We start from the raw sequence: 21,339 nt of genomic DNA on the forward strand, positions 1-21,339 counted from the left end.
CATATACCAACTGGTTTAAACGCATCACTTACTACATTCGTGCTATTTTTAGTCGCCACTCGTCCTATTTCACTTACTACTTGTTCTGCTTGATCTTGATTATTTTCTGCAATTTTATGAAGCGATTGAGAGGTTTATGAAGGGACATTTACGTGTCAGCCGCAGCGGTTATGCAAAATTATTTCGTAAAATATGGTAAAAAAAGAATAAGTCTAGTTAAATATTATGTTGATCTGGAAAATTTTGACTACTGCAGTTGTAATGTCGCAGACTTTTGCAAATAAAGGCAAGAAGTTAAGAAATATAAATTAAGTAAAAATTATATGCAACAGTGGACAGACTAGGATTAATCGAATTAATGCACAATTTGTGTGAGCCTACAGTACAAAGTGCTTTGAAGGGCTCGTAAAGGTGACATGGAGCATGTGAGCTTACTCGCTAACTTTATAATGCCACCAATGTGATAATACTGAGAAGTGTTGGGAATTACTACGCGACGGAGGTTCGTTTTAATTCGTCGGCGTAAAAGTTTGAAGTCCACTCGGTGAGACGCATGGCCGCTCCGCGCGGCGCCTCGGTTCTGCAACTTGAGTCACCGTCAGTTTGCTCGCGCTGTCCGCGCAGCTCACTCGTGTGTGGCGACTCGTCGCATTTTTGATACACATTCAAAACGATTTTCAAAGTTTAAGACCGGTAATATCCGTTAAACCGTCGCTTTGGTTGCGACTCCTCCGGACATCCATATTTCGCTCTGCGAAACTGACGCTTCGTTCTGTTAACGCCAGTTTTAACAGATATTTTTGAAGAACCGTATGCTACTTCCTGCGCCTCGGAATCAGCAGGTTTAGTGCTAAGTTTTGTGAAGTGTGTGTATTTAGTGTCAAGTGATACAAGTCTTAATTTGTTTGCAACAAGCGAACACAAGATCTGGATTATTGATTTTGTACTTGGATACGTCTGCATCTGGAATAAGCAATTCAACTGTACAAAAGGTAAGTTATAAATGGTCTTAAGCCTATAGGACACGAGGTTTATTTAAAAAAGTGATGATGAAAAATCACAGTAAAACATTTCCAAAAAGTCCAAAAGTATTTATAAATTTTTAAAGAATGTTAAAAGTTACGTTGCCCTGCGCCTTGCTGTCCAAGAACCACTATATCTGTATGACATTGAATGAAAACCGGAAAATAATGATATTAATGCAGATGAATCAGAAAACGAGAATTTTAAAGATCGTCAAAAATTAATTAACTCTAATACGTGATTTACTTTATAAACTGTAAAGACGAGACAACTAATATTCCAAAGGCTATAAACTATCTAACGTATTAATCGCTGTTTCCATTAGTTTTTAATTACAGTGTCCTCAGATACTAGTTCAGTACATGTTAGTGAATGTTACGATGATTGGCGAATTTCTTTTTACGGTATTGTAGGTCAAAACTTATATTAATTGTGAATCAAAGAGTGTTGCAAATTAAAAGTGGGCTTTTTATCCGTTCACTTTATATCTTTTTGCCGCGCCAAACAAACCTTTCAAATCATTAAATCTATTACTGTTAATTAGGCTTGGTAATGATTGTTCAACTTATTATCCTACTAAATTAAGACCTATATTTTCCCGTTTTTTATTCTCAATGACTAAAATAAGAACCATTTTTGCGTGTTTTTTTCATTTCACGGCTAAAAATGGCAATTAGATTTCAAACGAACCCAGTGAACTGGTTGAATGACGTATTCCAACGCAAGCCCTTCGTTTCATCGATCGCTAAACAGTTGTTATTGCAAAGTCTAGACAACACGGATTATATTAGTGGTTAGCGTATAATGTCATTTGCTATTGTTTTCCATACAAAGTAACTTCTACAAGTAGAACACATGTGCATTGTGCAGTCACAGAATATATATTAGTAGTACCAACAGAAGTCTCACTAGCGAAACCCGTTAAAAGAAATAACGACTCATGTTACGATACTATTAAGTTCAAATTCCGACCGCGCAGTGCTAGGTGCCTACAATTATATTTACCTACATGTCCGCTCTCTTTTCATCGTATAACTCGTACCTTTTCTGACGAAATCAAGGTTTTCGCCTTTTAGAAAACAAAATAATCTTTTTAAATTACTATTAGTACGAATAGCAAACCTTTTTATAGTAATATAAAATGTTTGCAACCCAACCTATATTTTATAGTAGATTTATATATTCGATTATAGTGCAGGAAACTTTTACAATTTAAACATAGTAACTTGTGTTTATTTCTGTGTAGTTTGTGCGTTTCTTTGTATGAAATTGGTTTTATCTACTTTTTATATTTAAATACCTTATTCAAATACATATTTCATTAGGCTTTCTTAATTGTTCATTTTTATAAGATTTATAACGATTTTGTCACAGCGGTTAAATCAGTATCATGAATAAAATTCCTCTATGATCAGTAAACAGTAGATACGCGACGAAAAATCTTGCGCGTGCGTCTCCGCTCGCTTGTGAGTCCCTACTGATTGGCCACCCGCGGGTGGTACTTACAGTTCGATACCTATTCTCGCGAGTGGGACAGGCCTGGTGCAGTGCTATATGAAGCAATTAGTTTTTCATAGTAATTATTGTTTGAGTGGATGTTTTGTTTATAAAGCAGCAGGTGTTTCATTATTGTTTGAGTGGAAGTAGTTTTGTTTATAAAGTAACAGGTATACGTAAACATCGCAAGTAACTGTTTGGACTCATCTTGTAAACTATCTCAGATTGTTTTGATAACAGACATCAGTGGATCTCGCACGTAACTGTGCTGTAACGTAGATCAATCAGACTTCACACGTAATTGTTGCCTCTTAACGTGTTCTACTAGTTTTAGTCTAGTTTGTGTTCTGTCCATGTCTTTTAGATTTACTATCTAGAATAAAATTAACATTTGAATCTTAATATTTTTCGAGTTCAATATGATATCAAAGGTGACTGCTGCATCCACACTAATATTATAAATGTGAAAGTGTGTCTGTCTGTAACCTCTTCACGCCCAAACTTCACTGCTTCGCTCAACCGATTTGGCTGTTTGGCATGGAGATACACTTTGATTCCCGGGAAAGGACATAGGATACTTTTTATCCCGGATAATGTAAAATTTCCGCGCGATAAAAAAAATTGACGCAACTGAGTTGTAAAGTGATTTATTAAAAAAAATATATGTTTTCTAATCAGTTGTATCTGATATCAACGATCTTGGAGCACCTAAAACAATTTTTATCATCTTAATATTATACTATTGTTATTGTGATTTTTTTACCTAAAAGTTATTGTGACTGATTTTACCTAACCTTACAGAAGAATCAAAAACATGATACTTAAAAAATAATAAGGTAACATAATACACATAACTTTATTACCTCGCTTAGTTAATTAGTTAATTATTTAATAATATGAATTATTATAATCCAAATAACAGTTATCAAGCCAAATCTAGTGTCAAGGAGAATGCAAATACAAGTTACAACCCACAGAATTCAATTTGTAAGGTCTTTAGTATACAATGCCGTCAATTAAGAGTTAACTGCAATGCAAATTTGCTAACGTTTATACAAATACTAGATTTCCAACATAAAATCTAACGATACTATGAAATGAGCGTAGCGTATTGCTAGATTGCTAGATGTCTTGGTTGTTTGGTCGAGAGCATATTCGAAATCGGCTAAATATGCCTTATTTATTATATTTCTTGTGTACTATAGAAAATGTCAAGGAACAGCAACTATGTGAAAATGTGGAAAATTTTGTGAGAAATGTGTCGTCTAAGATTACAACATTTTAGGTCCGTTAATATTTCGTACTCCGTTTAGGGTTCTGTGAGATCCTATAGGATTTCTCCTTAAGAGGATCAATTAGTATAAAGTACTTTAAAGAAAACATCAAAAAGGGTTGTTGAAGATTTGATCATGGGAGCCTCCTCGTTACCCTTGGTTTGACAGACTATCTATGCCGAGAAAAGATGTAGTAGCAATGTTTAGATTGCGCTCCGGTCACATTCCATCAAACGTTTTCAAATTTAAGATGGGTAAGGTTGATTCGCCAAATTGTGTGTTATGTGGAACACCAGCCCCCGTAGACAAGTGGCAAAACGCTAACGCTAAGGCTAACGCTAGCGCTACAAAATGTATGGATTTGACATTAGTATTCGCTAGCGAAGCGATGACTTATGACAAATCGCATACATTTTATAGCGTTAGCGCTTTGCCACTTGTCTACAGGGTCTGAACATGTACAACATGAATTGATGGAGTGTGGTCGGGGCGAATCTCGACGTAGTAGCCTCGGTTATGATATTTAAGGAAACATAGGAATTTGTAATAGTTTTCTATCCTCGCCTAATTCAAGAGAGGCCCGAATTCTACTAGACATATATTTTGATTTTATTGTAAGTAGTATTTAAGTATCTTATGTTGTAATTTTATATTTTGTTTCATATGGGTGGCATAGTCGGTCACCGACAAAATCCGTTTAATAAATAGATAAAAAAAAAAAAGATTTGATCATGATAAAATTTTCAACATAAAATCCAACGATTCGAATATTCTAATTCTATTAACGTTTGACCCGAGCTCCAGCATTGTCTGTTATTTGTTGTCTTGACCCCTCACGACATGGGCGGACTGATCGTGAGTCTTAACTTTCCTCCAACTAAAATGAAAATGAATACTTTTACTTGTCAGCCAAAAGCTTGTAAATCATATTTCGTATCTGATGCTGACCTTCGCGGATTCTGGCATAGATTTTCTCACGTCGAATATCAGACAAAGAGATCGTTTCGATAACTGCTGCACTTGACAGTATCTAAAATACAGGGTTTGCTTGGTAATTTCTACTTAGTTTCACTGGTATTTTCTTGGATGTTAGTAACTTATCGTTAATCAGTTCACAGATAATATTAGCTTTATGTTATTATTTTTTATAAATCGATCTTCTCACACTCCCACCACTATCTCCTTTGTCGCCAGGATCGACAGCGGTATCCAACCACGAAAATCCTTTGATATGATCTCAGGGATCCCGACGGACATGCTAAAGCTAGCTTTATGTTACCATAAATCGCACGCTTTATTACCTAAGTATAATCTGTTCAAAGATGCAATATTATTTAATTCTACAATATGAGGATCCCGTTATAACTTAACGTGAGTATTCGCATTCATCATATAAGCGTTGTATGGCTAGATTTAAATCCCATGACCCTAGGAACTCTCAGTTACAATGCTATAAACACGACTCGACCGAGACATTGACTATACATTACTGTAATATTATTGTGGGCTCCAGTAATTAGTTTTACAGAACTAGCACTTGCAGTTAAATCACTTTGTAATATGTAGAGGTATTGTATTTCCTTGTAAGTCTTCGTTAAATCATAGGAGGATATATTTTGTCGTAATTAGTTAATCAAAATGCGTCATTTGTTGGCTGTCTGCTTTAAATAATATTAATATTTTTTGCCCCATCTAAATTAAAATAATTAAATAGTCAGCTAAGTAAATGTTTAGAAAAAGTCATTAATTGGTTCAAGTTGCTTCTAAAGTTGACAAAAGCTCTTATAAATGCGTTTTCATTGTAAGAAAGTTTTCGTACTAACTGCAATTAAATAACTCTTGTTTATTTCATTCTCTAGCAATTTCAAAAGCTCTATAAATTTATATTCTATCTATTCCAGCTAATGTGGGATTCTAGGCCAGCTGTACTTCCTATACACCTGACTTGACAATTACTACCTACAAATTTATTATTGCTATTATTTTGAATTACGGTGCTGTGAAGAGAAGATTGTCTATTTCTCGCTCAATTCGAACGTCTGTTTGTTTCTTAGTATCTAAATCTATTTCATTACGTTCACTCATTGTTATAGTATTATTGATTTCTGGTTTAGTATCAGGGTTTTCAAATAATTGTATCCTACCAATATCAATTTGTAGATGTAGCGATAAGTAAGTTTTTATCGCAGGGCTGCTCCCTATTTCTTTAACGCCCTTCTGCTTATGTTATTAAGGGAATCCACGTAATGCTAGAAAATTGATTAGTTTCTACCCTCGATAGATCAAAACGTCATCAGTTTATGGGAAGCCATTAAATTTTTGACCTCAGTTATTTCATGAAATAAAAAGGATATAAAAACAATATTATTAACTGCATTTTATATTATGTTCTTATGCCTACATAAACTGCATTAAACTGTAGTGTAATAAACGTATTTAATTTTAACGTTTAAAATATTTTTTTTTTGTATAAACAGAAAGTTAGCATTTTTAAAATTAATGGCATTTTATAAACCAATTTAGAAATTATACATACGAAATCGAAGATTTATAAAACTTGACTTGTCTCGTATAACGGTGGTATATGCGACGTAACAATTGTTAGAGCGAGACGGGAGATTTTCATACTAATTACTTTATTAGTTGCGTAAGTAGGATGCTTGCGAGTCACTTCCCTGAACGTTTGCGCAATTTTCCTCTGCTGACCTTGAAAATTGTCAATTTAGCGAATTGCCAGCTATGTGCAAATGCAGTAAACTAATTTAAAATAATTATCCTAATATGCGAATTAGCATTGAATTTGTTTTGACTTAACAGTGTCTGTTATTTGTACGGCAATTTACGTTGAATCATATTTATTTGGGAAGGTAACTGCTTTGTTGAAACACTGCATTGTGAATTCAAATAGGGTGCATGCTATTGATTTTTGTTAACTCACATTGTGCTATGCGAAATTGGTTCCCTACTAATATTATAAAGGCGAAAGTTTGGATGTATGTATGTATGGACGTATGGATGTTTGTTACTCTTTCACGCAAAAACTACTGAACGGATTTTAATGAAACTTTACAATAATGTAGCTTATACATCAGAATAACACATAGGCTACAATTTTAACCGACTTCCTTTGGTGTATAGGTTATCATCCGAATTTGGTACCATATTCATAAAAGTGGTGACCTGATGAAGGAATCCATAAGTAATCGAGGAAACTCCTCGAAATTTATATGGAAACATGTGGTGACTTCGGTTTCGTGAGCAGTATTCTAATAAGCATTTGCTACCAAAAAGTAAGATTTTGCACCAATGTATAACATGGTTTAGAAGGTGCTGAGAGAACTCCTGAATCTTTATAGATACAAGTTTGGGAGTTTCGACGTTGTTTTAAGAACGGAAAGCATATGCTACTATGCAACTTACATTCATCATCATCATTATCATAAACTATTTTGACCCTATTATTGGTACTTTTCATAGTCTTTTATTATATAATGTCACTAAAACCGCGGGTAACACCGCGGGGCTCGGCTAATTTTTCATAAAGCCTAAGCTGCATGGTAGAGCTTGGAGGTTGTAATTAAATTTGCGGGCGTCAGCACGCAAGGGGCGTTCCTTAAAATCATAATGCAGGTCGACTAGGTGCGATTTATTTTACCTATACGCTTTTACGTTTTTTTCAGAACTAGATTTCCGCAATGTTGGTGCTTTCCCGGGCACACTTAATTTCATCAGAAACGTTTTAGCGCTTAAAGCGTGGTGAGGTAACACAGTCACACAGACACACTTCCAAAATAATATTAATTGCATGAGTGAGCCTTTTATCGTTGCCATAAAATTTCAACTAATAATATCTGCCAATTCGCCCTTAAAATCTTTTTATGTTTTTTTTTCTCATTTCTACTGTTAAATTTGAATTTATAAGCTTTATAGCTTATAATTAGATGTACCAAGCTGCAAGCAGTTAGATGCGTCATAGCGTTCTTTCTCATTAGTAATCGTCGATATGACGAAGTTCAATACTCCAGCCCTTTCCGGTGCGCGGGCCGTGACGGTTCGTCCGGTGTTGCGAATAATTGCTTGAACCCTATCTTGTTACAACGTCTGGGATGGATATTGTAATGATTAATGTTATCTGTCTCTTTCTTTATTGTTATTTTTATCCAACCTCACTGTTTGATACTATACGACAAAATGCAATACGACTCCTAAAGCTTAGCCATATCAATTTTCATCTGAATCAGTAAAGCGGTTTTTGATCTAATAAGTGAATTGATTACTCAAGGAAATAGTTCTACGTTTTTGTAATTAGAACCTGGTTTACCTTTTAGATTGGGTCGTTCTGATCAAATTTCACTACGTGGTTGAACATTAGCCAAGTAAATGAGCTTAATAATATAATCTGCTTAGGTTTGGTTGATATGGCCTCGTTTTCACACCACAAATTCACGCTGTATACGAAATATATTTAATTAGGTACATATTTAGAAACTACTATAAGAACTATGTTTACGAGGGCTGCTATTTATGTATCCGGAATTAAAAAAAGAAACAAACATATATCATTTAATATGGTTTTATTGCTTTTCAAAATATTCGCCGCGATGATCGACACACTTTTGCATACGCTGGAACCAATTTTCATAGCACTTTTTCCATTCTGATTGAGGTATCTGCAAAACGTGCATTTTGAACGCATCAACAGCCTCTTCGCGGCTCGAAAAACGTTGACCACGTAATTTGTTCTTCGCGTATGGAAATAAAAAGAAATCGTTAGGTGCCAAATCAGGGCTGTACGGCGGATGACCAGTCAATTCGATCTTTTGACCCTCCAAAAACTGAGTTGTTTCAGCTGAGGTGTGACAGCTAGCATTGTCGTGATGTAATATGATTCTGCGTTGTCGGTTGTCCTTTCTTATTTCTTCAAAGACTTCTGGTAAACAAATGGTCGTATACCATTCAGAATTAACCGTTTTACGATTCTCTAATGGCACTGTAGCCACATGTCCATTAATTCCAAAAAAACAGGCGACCATTTGCTTCAAAGTACTTTTTGCACGAGTAACTTTTGTTGGTTTCGGCTCATCTTGGAACACCCACACCGTTGACTGTTGTTTAGTTTCGGGGTCGTATGCATAGATCCAAGATTCATCACCTGTGTAGATATTATAAACGGCTTTTGACGTACCACGGTTGTATTTTTTTATCATTTTTTTGCACCAATCGACACGAGCCCGTTTTTGATCGATTGTCAAGTTGTGCGGAATCCAACGCGAACATATTTTTTTTACAGCCAAATGTTCGTGTAATATCTTATGTATGCTCGTCATACTTATGCCTAAGGACGCCTCTATCTCGCGATATGTAACATGACGATCACGCATTATTAGTTCCCGCACAGCATCTATATTTTGTGGGACAACAGCTGTTTTTGGGCGACCTTCTTTATTTTCATCCGTGAGCATAGACCGCCCACGATTAAACTCACTGTACCAGTGATAAACAGTGGTTTTTGATGGTGCTTCATCTCCAAAAGTTGCGGTGAGTTGAATAAAGCACTGTTGTTGATTTAGCCCACGCCGAAAATCGTAGTAAATCATTGCACGAAAATGTTCACGCGTTAAATCCATGGCAAATGCACATGAAGACACGCAATTTTCAAAATGACGCCACAATGGAAAAATAATTGACAGTCACATGAAACAAAATGTATTCTTCAACCAAAGAGTTCTATTTTCAAATGTTGTAATTACTTTTTAAATATTGTTCTTGTAAGTGGCCAGTTCCGGATATATAAATAGCAGCCCTCGTATATTTTAGAAACTATTATAAGATACTACTAGATACCACTATTTTATACGTGGGAGAGCCATGCTTCGGCACGAATGGGCCGGCTCGACCGGAGAAATACCACGTTCTCACAGAAAACCGGCGTGAAACAGCGCTTGCGCTGTGTTTCGCCGAGTGAGTGAGTTTACCGGAGGCCCAATCCCCTAACCTGTTCCCTTCCCTCCCCTATTCCCTTCCCTTAACATCCCTACTCTCCCCTATTACCCTATTCCCTCTTAAAAGGCCGGCAACGCACCTGCAGCTCTTCTGATGCTGCAAGTGTCCATGGGCGACGGAAGTTGCTTTCCATCAGGTGACCCGTTTGCTCGTTTGCCCCCTTATTTCATAAAAAAAAAGAACTATGTTTTGGTGTTTGGTTACTTCCCGCGAGTACCTACCTAAGAATAATAAGGAACTAGGAGTTTTCTTGCGTGAAATTTGTTTACAACCATTTATACATCGGTTCAGCGGATAAAGAGTGAATAGGTCTAGGACTGTAGATTGACATACACCTTCGTATTATTAATTATTATTATATAGGCGTATGAATGTGCGGCGTACTAAGGGTATTTAATAGTCAAGTGCGTTCTCTATTTAATAATAGGTATTGTTGTTATTCATGACTCGCAGAGAGAAGTAAGTACCTCGAATAGCGAGACAATTTGCATAATTTTTCTCCCAATTTGTTTTAATGGAGTTTCGTCTCTTCACTCGTGGTTTGATCCGTAGAATACCAGTAGATAAAATATATCCATGACATTTCTCATACATTCCATGTGATATGAATGAATCGAGCAAGTGATTTGATGTCCATACAAGAAGCGGATATCCGCGCAATCAACTGATTCATAAAGCTGCTGTCAGAAGTGGGATGACCACTTGACCCACAAGTTATACCGTTAACAGAATATTTTGTGATCATTACGCGTTTGTCAATAAAGCGCTCGACAGCACTTCGGGAACATATTGAATGTTCCCTGAAGCGTTGTCCGGCGCTTATTATTTTGTCTATGACTATTTTAATGAAGACACAAGTGGATAACTAACATTTTACAACATTCGGGCAATTACTCATTTTTCCCATATAAAACAAACCTTGTAAGCTGTAACCTACATACTTCATCGTCTGGCTTATATAAAATCCATTTCTTTTTATTTCAAAACTTCGTCAAACCTTACATAATATAGGTACCTACTTATACTCGTAGTTTTTAAATGTCTTCCAAAAAGGAGGATTTTTTTAGAATCATTCTTGTTTACGGTAGATGTGTAAGGTTTTAAGCGTTTAGAGGTATTTTTCTGGTAAACCAAGAGACCAAGTTCGTATGCTAATGTAGATGCAGTGTTAACCGTGGGACTTCGTTGTTAATTAAAACTTCTCGGCTAATTTGTTTTATTTTATTTTACGACTTGAGTTGTATAAATTGTGAGATAATTCATAAAGTTGATTGAATCTTTAATTTTATGGTTCGTTGCTTCCTGGATTTCCGATCCAAACAAAATGATATCTGTAAGTTATAAAGTATAACAGTTTTTTGAAGTTCGATTGTTATTTCCGTCAGTTTTCGTTAGACAGTGGTATCGAGTTAGAACGGTTGAAGAAATTAATAGTTTATGCTTTCTTAGTTGAGGAAAAAACTAGAGTTAAATAATCATCCTTGCAATCGAACTAGATCGCAGGCCCCAAGGGTGCATATTCTTATGACTCGAATTTCACTTCGATTGCTGGCTATCTCACTCGCTCGAACACATGCTGCACATGAGTCAGTGTCACACAGAATTAAACCTCTGAGGCCCTCAGGTGCACCTATGCTGTTACGCACGAGTAAGATAGCGCATTCGAAGCGACTTTAGAGGCATGCAAATTAGACCCCAAAAATTACGTTCGTAGAAAAACACGTGTAAATCCTCGAACGTGAACAAAACGTAAAGTATCGAACAATACCGTAATTGTCGTAACCGTTAATACGTGACTAGTCCACGTAGTACGTTATGTAGGTCATACACGCTGCGGTCGAACTGTAAATAATTTATTACCTAAGTTGATAGTTTTGTCGCGTTACGTAATACTATAAAAACTGTATCTATTTTGTTGTAACGTTGACTGGTTAGGTGCAATGGCGTTCAAATAGAGCGTTTGAAAAGGCTAAACCCATTTAGATGGGTGAGGTTTTTGTTGCGAAAAATGTAGAGTTCCCGCGCGATGCAACGGAGTCGCGAATGTCCTCGCTAGTAATAGTACGCCCTAGAACAATTTGTTTTTTGATTACTAACAAGCAAATTTTTTGTGAGTAGCTACATTTTGATAAGACGAACAACATTTTTATTTTCGAAAAATCTCGAAAGTGGTAGCTAACAGAGATAGAAAGGATTTCATACTTTGACTTGATGGTCCTAAAATATGGACTGTTTTATTTGTAGGACAAGGTTACTCTTAAATTATACAGTGTGAAACAAAAATAAGTGATAATACTTTAGGGTGTGTACGTGTTCCTTGTAGAGAGTTCACTGTGAAAGTAGCAGCGCTAAAAGATTTTTTTTTCACTTTGTATGGGCAAGGGCCCGAGCGTCACGAGTTTCCCCATACAAAAGTGAAAAAAAAATTCGTCTTTCAGCGCTGCTACTTTCACAGTGAACTCTCTACAAGGAACACGTACACACCCTAAAGTATTATCACTTATTTTTGTTACACCCTGTATAACTATTAACCTACCAATATACAAAAAATCAGCTGGTTAGGGTTCCGTTTTAGGGTACAGTAGTCAACCAAGTTTCGTTGATTACAGAACCCTAAAAAACCCTACTTGTATTATTCTAGATTAGTCTATTCAAAGCGTTTTGATAGTATTAGTATGAGCGGGGAAACTGGAATCTGACCGTACGATCTGAAAGCCATTGTGTGTAAGGGCGCTTTCTTCCGTGCTCTACCGTTTGTAATATAATTTCCTTTTCTAATTATAATTCGCTTCCTACTGTTATGCTTACATAACTTAATCTTAACTTATATTATAATTTATAATGCTGAAGAGTTTGTTAATTATATTATTAAGCTGAAGATTTTGTTACTTTGTTTGTTTGTATGCGCTTATCCCAGGAGCTACTGGTTCAATTTTAAAAATTGTTAACTTACATTTATCTAGGAAGGCTTTCGGCTAGATAGCATCACGGTGCGAAAATTGGAGCGTTCTGAGATTGGAGCGAAGAAAAAGAGCAAAATTCTCACGAACTACTAGCGCCTAGTTGTTTATTGTGTGTATTTTTTTACGATATAATTATTTTATGTAACTAAAATCTGATATATAATAATAAGACTATCATTAAAAAGTCTACAGCTGAACATAGAACCTTCTTTTATTGGAAGTAGGTTAAAAATGTATTGAAAGTATGGTAAGGTATTAGTAAAACCTATTGTTAAAATGCAAATAAAATACGAAAAATAATTTTGACTAGGTACTCTACCTTTCTATTACTAGTGATTATTACAGTATGTTACATAAGCATACAGACAAAAATGATACGTATAATATACAATAACGCATGTTTTTGTTTGTTTTTGTGACTGCGTATCTCTGATCGCGGTTAGAGATTACTGAGAAAGAATAAAATTATTCATTCCGCTCATAATAAAATTACGTGGGAGAGCCATGCTTCGGCACGAATGGGCCGGCTCGACCGGAGAAATACCACGTTCTCACAGAAAACCGGCGTGAAACAGCGCTTGCGCTGTGTTTCGCCGAGTGAGTGAGTTTACCGGAGGCCCAATCCCCTATTCCCTACCCTACCCTATTCCCTTCACTTCCCTTTCCATCCCTACCCTTCCCTATTCCCTCTTAAAAGGCCGGCAACGCACCTGCAGCTCTTCTGATGCTGCGAGTGTCCATGGGCGATGGAAGTTGCTTTCCATCAGGTGACCCGTTTGCTCGTTTGCCCCCCTATCTCATAAAAAAAAAAAAGATTTAGTTTTTGTAGAGGTTGTTTTGCGGCCGAGCACCAAAAAAGTTACTAAAACAGTTGAGAAATACCATGGAAATTAAATCCATACCAAATATAAATGCGAAAGTCTGTCTGTCTGTCTGTCCGTTCGTCTGACTGTCTGTACTCTGTCGGTCTGTTCCCTTTCACGCCCAAACCGCTGAACCGATTTTGCTGAAATTTGGTATGGATATACTTCGAGTCCCGGGAGAGGACATTTTTGTCCCGGGAAAATGTACGGTCCCTGCGCAATGAACGAATTGTGGCGCAACGAAGTTGCGGGCGTCGTATAGTAGAGTGTAATGGCACAAATATCAGCTGTTTGAGAAAGTGCTGAGATACATGCACTTCGTAAGAAAGAGTAGGCTTAGGTATGTGTATTATGTATAACCTGTCCAAATTATGTAGGTCTGCCATCAGCCTATCAATTTCTTTGTATGTGTACTATGTACGCGCATGTCATAGTAAAAGGAGGGGAAGTAAGTTATCTTCATTCAAAGGCACCGCGCGCGGCTTGTATGTGTGCGCCATAGTATCAATGCGTCGCCACGTACCGCACACAACAAAATCTCGGCCAGTTTTACTAGGCTGCGGGGCTAAAATGGTCACATTTAGCAATTCCTCTCAATCAATTCAGCAAATGAACTGTCAAAACTGTCAAACTGACAAATGTCAAATCAGTACAAAAATACAGAAATGAATTGCAAGCAGTGTTGCATTTTGCGATTTTAGAAAAATGAATCATATTATGATTCATATCATGATTCTTCAAAGCGACCATTTTAGCCCCGCTGGTACCGCCGAGATTTTGTTGTGTGCCGTACGTGGCGACGCATTGATACTATGGCGCATACATACAAGCCGCGCGCGGTGCCTTTGTATGAAGATAACTTACTTCCCCTCCTTTTACTATGCGCATGTGCTATACATGCGCCTACTTGTGCTAACCTTATTCCCGACTTCATACAATTTCCAGTATTTTATGCATGCCTTAACTTTTTAGATAAGACTAAGATGCGATATGTAAGAGTAAATCTGTTACGATTACCTACTTTCGGCATTTATAACGGAAATGTGGAGTACCATTTCCGCTCGACATCACAAAGATTTAACATAACATACCAAAACTGCATATGTTTTATAAACAATGCTTAGTTAACGTCATATAAGGCTCATTATAATATGAAGTAATTAACAAGGTTTACCGTAAAAACTGCCTATTTGTTTGTCTTTACTGTGAAAGTAGGTTTATGGTATCTATTTAAACTTTGTTTAGTTTCTATGTTTAATTTTTAAACGCCGTTGCACGGTAATTGTTTCAGTTACGAACAATTATGATTATGTCGATTATAATTTAATGACTGATAAATCTTAAAAAATAATTTTACATTTAAACAAGTCTAATATAGATTTAGTTAGTGTTTAATACAGATTAGATTAACACAATTCCTTTTAAATTGGCACTTGACTGAATGGGAGCTGAGTAAATGTTTAATTAAAATTGCGCTATTGAAGTTTATATCCGTTGAGAGTTTAATCGTTACTTATCGATCGCAATCAGAGATATTTAATGATAACTTTAATTTAATGAAGATCATAATATTATTACTAATTATATAACTAATAATATTATTACGTTTTTATTAAACTCATTAAATTAAAGTTAAGTAGTCAGTCACTCTTGAGTGCTGCCGTAGGTCTGCAGCTCAGCAGCCTCTCCATGATAAAAGTTATCCAATAAGAGCCTGTTTCACCACTTTCTGATAAAGTGCCGAATAGGCTATTCACAGCTTTTTTGACAGATTCTCCATACTTCATCTGTGAAGTTAAGTAGTGGATAGCCTATTCGGCACTTATCAGGAAGTGGTGAAACAGGCTCTAAGCATAAGGTGTTTTTATTCGATAAGTACCTCTATATTTCGTATTCGCCCTCGTTCAGTAGACGGCAATAGGATGATATCATCATGTTTTTTTTTTTTATTAAATAAGGGGGCAAACGAGCAAACGGGTCACCTGATGGTAAGCAACTACCGTCGCCCATGGACACTCGCTACATCAGAAGAGCTGCAGGTGCGTTGCCGGCCTTTTAAGAGGGTATACGCTCTTTTCTTGAAGGTTTGCAGGTCGTATCGGTCCGGAAATACTGCTGGTGACAGTTCATTCCAGAGTTTTACAGTGCGCGGCAGAAAGTTACGCGAAAAACGCACTGTGGAAGACTGCCACTCATCAAGGTGATGAGGATGGTATGTTTTTCGCGTGGGACGATAGCGAAAAGTTGCAGGTGGTATAATTCCGAACAATTCCTCAGAGCACTCCCCGTGATACATCCGATAGAGGATGCAGAGTGAAGCAACATCTCGGCGTAATTCCAGGGGGCCCAAGCTGTTTGAAACACTATGATGATGATGATGATATTAATTCGTATTCGCCTCACCCCAAACATTCCAAGAAAATGATCATACTTTGAATTGAATGTAGATCGATATCAATGTCAGTATGACTCACTGATTGTCATGACACATGTGGAAGGAAGTCGTGTATAGAAAAGTGACAATATGAAAAATGTCGTATTGAAATCGAAAGTTGATCTGTTTGTCACATATATGCTGATTGCTGTATGCTTTCTAGACATTACACGTCCAAGGTGGACGAATATAATCAATAGAATCTCATCCCAAACGTGACCATTGACCATAATACATAATATTAAAGGTATGAGAAAAAATATTGGCCGATTATATTTTTGACTGAATTGCGAGTTGGACCCGCGTACGATAGCAAAAATGGCGTTTTTGTATGGGTGGTGGGTGGCCACCATTTTGTTTTTCAACTGTCTAGCTGTCGCTGGCTTAGATAATTTCGTGGCAGACAGACAGACGGACGGACAGACATCGTAGTCGTAGTAATAGAGTCCCGTTTATTCTTTGGGTACGGAACCCTAGAAAGCTTGACATAAGGGTTCAAATTTTTTTTGATTTTGTGTGACGTGATGTAGATGATCTCTTTCACCGTAGTAAACAATAAACATACGACGCCAAAACTTTGTAATTTGTATGATGGGTAAAATATGTCTTTATTGGCCAGACCTTTCCATTTAACACCCACAATTTGGTGTTTGTCAAGCCCTTAAGCCCTAAACTTTCTTTAACCTATTGCGACATAAGTTGCATCATTTTCATTTTCATATTAAATACATAATTCTTGGAGAAATGTGGACGCATGGGTGGGCTCCAAAGTGTATCGTATTTATTTATTGTTCTGCTTTGTTTCGTAAGAGTTGTGTTTTTATGTATGTAATTGATATTATATTGTAAAGGTACACTGTATTGAAATAAGTACTGTTTTTTTAAGAAGAGAAGCACGTACAGTACTCCCAAATTAATAGGGTTGCCATCCGTCCGGATTTCCCCGGATTTGTCCTAGTTTGAAGGGCGTCCGGGGTGCGTCCGGCCGGGTTTTTGAAATGAAGAAGTGTCCGGTTTAAATCCGGACACTTTTGCTGAGAGAAATCCAACTTTTTAACCAGGCAGTAATTAACGAAAGATAAAAACTCGCTAAGCATACACACGGTTTCTAGCACGGACTTGAGTTAGTCAGATTTTTACAAATTCTTGTTCGAAAAGAAAAAATTGGCAAGACGTTATCGTAAATACTGTTTAAGAGGTGTCCGGAGAAATAACCACATTTCGGCCAAATGTCCGGGAATTTTGTCGTGCCTGACCGGCGAAGGGAATTTGGGTGATGGCAACCCTACAAATTAATAATGCGCATGGAAATCTTCGCTCGCTCAATCTATGAAACTTGCATTTTGCACCTTGTTAAAAGATAATAGAAGTAAATATCATATAGCCGGTCCGACAATAAGTGCTATAACTCATCGGGAAGCCATCGCGGCGTTACCGTGGTAAAGTCTAAGCAACGTCAGGCGCCTCTACGTCGCTGCAAAGCGCTGTTTTTCTTAAAGTTAAGTTTAAAACAGCGCTTGCAGCGACGACTTCCGACGCTCGGGAAATACGACCGTTGCCGGAAAATTACGAAAATTTCTATGCGCATTATCACTTTGGGAGCACTTTACAGCTATTTGAAGATAGAGAAAACTGTCTCTCGGTCTGTAACGTAGCGTGAAGAGTCACGCCCAAACCGCTGAACTTATTTTGCTGAGATTTGGTATGGATATACTTTGAGTCACGGGAAAGGACTTGGGATACCTTTCATCCCGGAAAAAAGTACGGTTCCCGCGCGATGAATGAATATTAGCGCAACGGAATTGCGGGCGTCGCCTTGTCAAATATTATAATTTTTAGTTTAGGTAAATACTATTAAGTTCATTCTGTCTGCGTACAAAAATTCAACTATTATGTTGTAAGTGCAACCACACAATAGTTATTGACGACCAAAAAAACTAAACAAATAAGTCAAGTTCAACGACTGTATTAAATCTAATGTCTGGTGTTATTGTATCGTTACTGTATTATTACGTGTAATGAACTTCATTACATGCCACTGTTATCAATCAAAGGGCTGCCATAGATATAGAAAAGGGATTGACCGTTCTAGTCTCTACAAACTATATATTTTCTGCAGCCAATCGTAATTCGTAACATGTTAAAATTGGTCAACAATGCATTGCTCAGGTTTCGTTCTCCAATGTACGGTTTCTAAGGTTTTTGACAGCACTTTGTCTGCTTTTGATTGGTTAAAGTCAAAACTTTACCAAATATGAAAGTTATCAAAAACATAACGTCCTGTCAAAAATCTCAGGAACTAGACTACGAATTGCGATTCCATAAAAAGGGAGCCTTTTTGATATTACTGATAATTTACTTTGTCTCTGTCATCGTGGAAAAGTCACTGTAGCACTTGTGATAGGACATTTGAAACCAAGTTCGGTCTAGCAAGACATATTAAGGCATGAGCCTAATATGTCTCGCCTTCTTAAGTACCTGATCCATAATTTCTGGGGTCGCCGTCACCGAAATCGATAAGGAGGACTTTATTATTTAAAACATCTTTATTAGTAAGAACTAAGAGGGCCAGCCGTGCCAGTCAACCCATTCTCTATATCTATGGTCACTGGTCAGTTTGTGAGTAGGCGTTGCCACCAAACTAAATTATGTTCTTTTTATTATAATATGCACTAGTCTTGTGTTATACACACTTGTATAACATATACATGCCACTATGCAGTGTATTCTATAATATATGGAGTTGTTTTTTTAAATGACACGTTTTTGATACATGTCTGTGGTAATTTGTGGATGACCGGCACAATCTTACAATGCCCAGTTGGTTAATATTTTGTCGTTAGCAAATCACGCTAGTGAATAGATAACTTTCAGTCAGAATCCGGACATTATTTGCCGGTTAGTTCTAAACGTGTGAAGTGCAATCGGCGTATTGTATACAAACCCGTGTGGGCTGGGCATTGTAGGCGTAGGGTTGTCGCAAAGTAGAAAATGTTATACCGCTTTTGTGCGTTTTATGTTGACCCGTAAAGCTGTACATTGTAGTTTTATCAAAACACCCAGTTTTAACAAGAAATAAATAGCGCCAGTCCATGACCATGCTTGTTAAATGTATTTTTTTTTACATCTAAATTGGTATTTTTGCCTTATTCTCAGTTTATTAGGTTTCAAACCTAATAAGGGTATGCTGTCACATTCACGCAATGTAAGAAGTAACAACTAACAAGAAATAAATTGACAAATATTTGCAAGAAGACTTTGGAGGTGGCCTTTGCTGAGCATTTTGGCAACAGCTTTTGTGCAGTAAAGAGGGAACTTTTATGGCCATTTGCGAAAGTTAAAAAAACAGCTGAGCAATGAAAAGTCACATAGCAATTAAGTCTTCAACGTAATTAAATCATTTTGACCGACTTTTAAAAAATCCAATAAATAACATATTTGAGACAACCCTAGCTAAATGCATTTGAACGATGTGCCGACAGAAGATCTAACGATGTTTATGTGTTATTGAGAAAAGATGGAACCGACTGTTAATTGCGACTTAATTTGTTTGATTGTATCGAGTCTTGAATGTGTTTGTATTTAAAATATGTACTTATAACTCTTAGATCCTGTTTCACCACTTTCTGATAAAGTGCCTAATAGGCTATTCATAACTTTTTTGACAGATTCTCCATACTTGATCTGTCAAGTTAATTGGTGGATAGCCTTATCAGGAAGTGGTGATACAGGCCCTTACTCTCTATGCAAACACATTGATAACTGAACCACAATTCTACTTAATTGTGCAATGCTTATTTTTTTATTTATTTTTTATGAAATAAGGGGGTAAACGAGCAAACGGGTCACCTGATGGAAAGCAACTTCCGTCGCCCATGGACACTCGCAGCATCAGAAGAGCTGCATGTGCGTTGCCGGCCTTTTAAGAGGGAATAGGGTAATAGGGGAGGCTAGGGAAGGGAAGGGAATAGGGGAGGGTAGGAAAGGGAATAGGGTAGAGGATTGGGCCTCCGGTAAACTCAGTCACTCGGCGAAACACAGCGCAAGCGCTGTTTCACGCCGGTTTTCTGTGAGAACGTGGTATTTATCCGGTCGAGCCGGCCCATTCGTGCCGAAGCATGGCTCTCCCACGTATACAATTTCGTGCCCTTTCTATCTATCTCTCAAACTACAAAAAGTGTTCTTTGAATATAAGTTGGTCTGACATTCCATAGGCATATCATAATAATTGTCGTTTGATATGAAACTTTTAGCAAAGATATTTAACGATTGTCAATATATTTTGTTGATCCTTAGTGATGATTTACCACCTAAAGGCGCCTCCTTTGTCATGCGGATTATTTGCCGAGCGCGGATCTGTAGGCCTGCTACGAAACCGTTTGGAGAATCAAACAATCGAATGAGAATGCCGCGTCCTGCTCTAGCAACGTCATTTCTTATTTGTTAGAGTAGGACGCAACATTTTCGTACAATTGTTTGAGGCTCAAAACGGTTTCGTGGTACGGCCCCAGGTCCGCATGAAAGTGCCCGCCTCATTTCAGATGTTTTTCCTGTAATGCGGGCAACTCGCGCGATTATCCTCGTGACAGGAAAATCGCTCTTATATAAATTTAGATACAGCAAATATATAAAAGTGACATGACATACAACGGAAGTAAAAAACATAGAAAATATCTATATATTAATACGTGAGCCAAAAACTTTGTATCCCTTTTGACGAAAAATGGGTAAACGTAGGTGAATGTGCACAGTTATAGTTTATATGGCGAAGGAGTGCATCGAGCTAATATTATTTTGAAATTATACTTTTATCATACATTTTTTAACAAATAAAACATTACACACACTACAACACACACACTAGAAAAAATGACAGATTTTTGAGTGACAAGCCTATACATATGAATTATACTCTTATTTATTGTTGAAGTCTGTTGAAAACAAGGTGACAAATTGAAAATGGATTATAGTTATTTTTATCGAATCTGAGATACTATTAGACAATGCTTACACGGCCAGTCTGAGATCAGCTGAGTCCCAGAGACAAGAGTTGAAAAAAATATGATAAAATCAATATTTGTTTACAAAATATAGGTAGTAGTCCTAATGTCGTTGAAACTAAGGTCGAATTTCGACCATTGGGCGATCTCTACTTTTTGTAAATAGATCATTATTATAGCGGTTATAACTGCAAGCGATGTCTTATCCCAGCTATAACTTTGAGATACCGCTACCTCCATTATGGTCCCACCCAGCTTTATCTATAGCTTAAGTGAAAAATA

The 21,339-nt window shown here is 37.0% G+C and overlaps 1 protein-coding gene across 2 annotated transcripts in view; it reads left to right on the forward strand.

Annotated features, from left to right (window-relative positions):
- The first annotated feature begins 614 nt into the window (after window positions 1-614).
- Window positions 615-21,339, forward strand: part of LOC121735849 — a 274,574-nt gene continuing 253,849 nt past the window's right edge. For both annotated transcript variants that reach the window (XM_042126804.1, XM_042126806.1), the window contains exon 1: window positions 615-992. The gene's annotated coding sequence lies outside the window, so the exon portion shown is untranslated. The remainder of the gene's footprint in view (window positions 993-21,339) is intronic.

This window comes from Aricia agestis, chromosome 18, assembly GCF_905147365.1.
Source record: "Aricia agestis chromosome 18, ilAriAges1.1, whole genome shotgun sequence".
In the NCBI taxonomy this organism is placed as follows: Eukaryota; Metazoa; Arthropoda; class Insecta; order Lepidoptera; family Lycaenidae; genus Aricia; species Aricia agestis.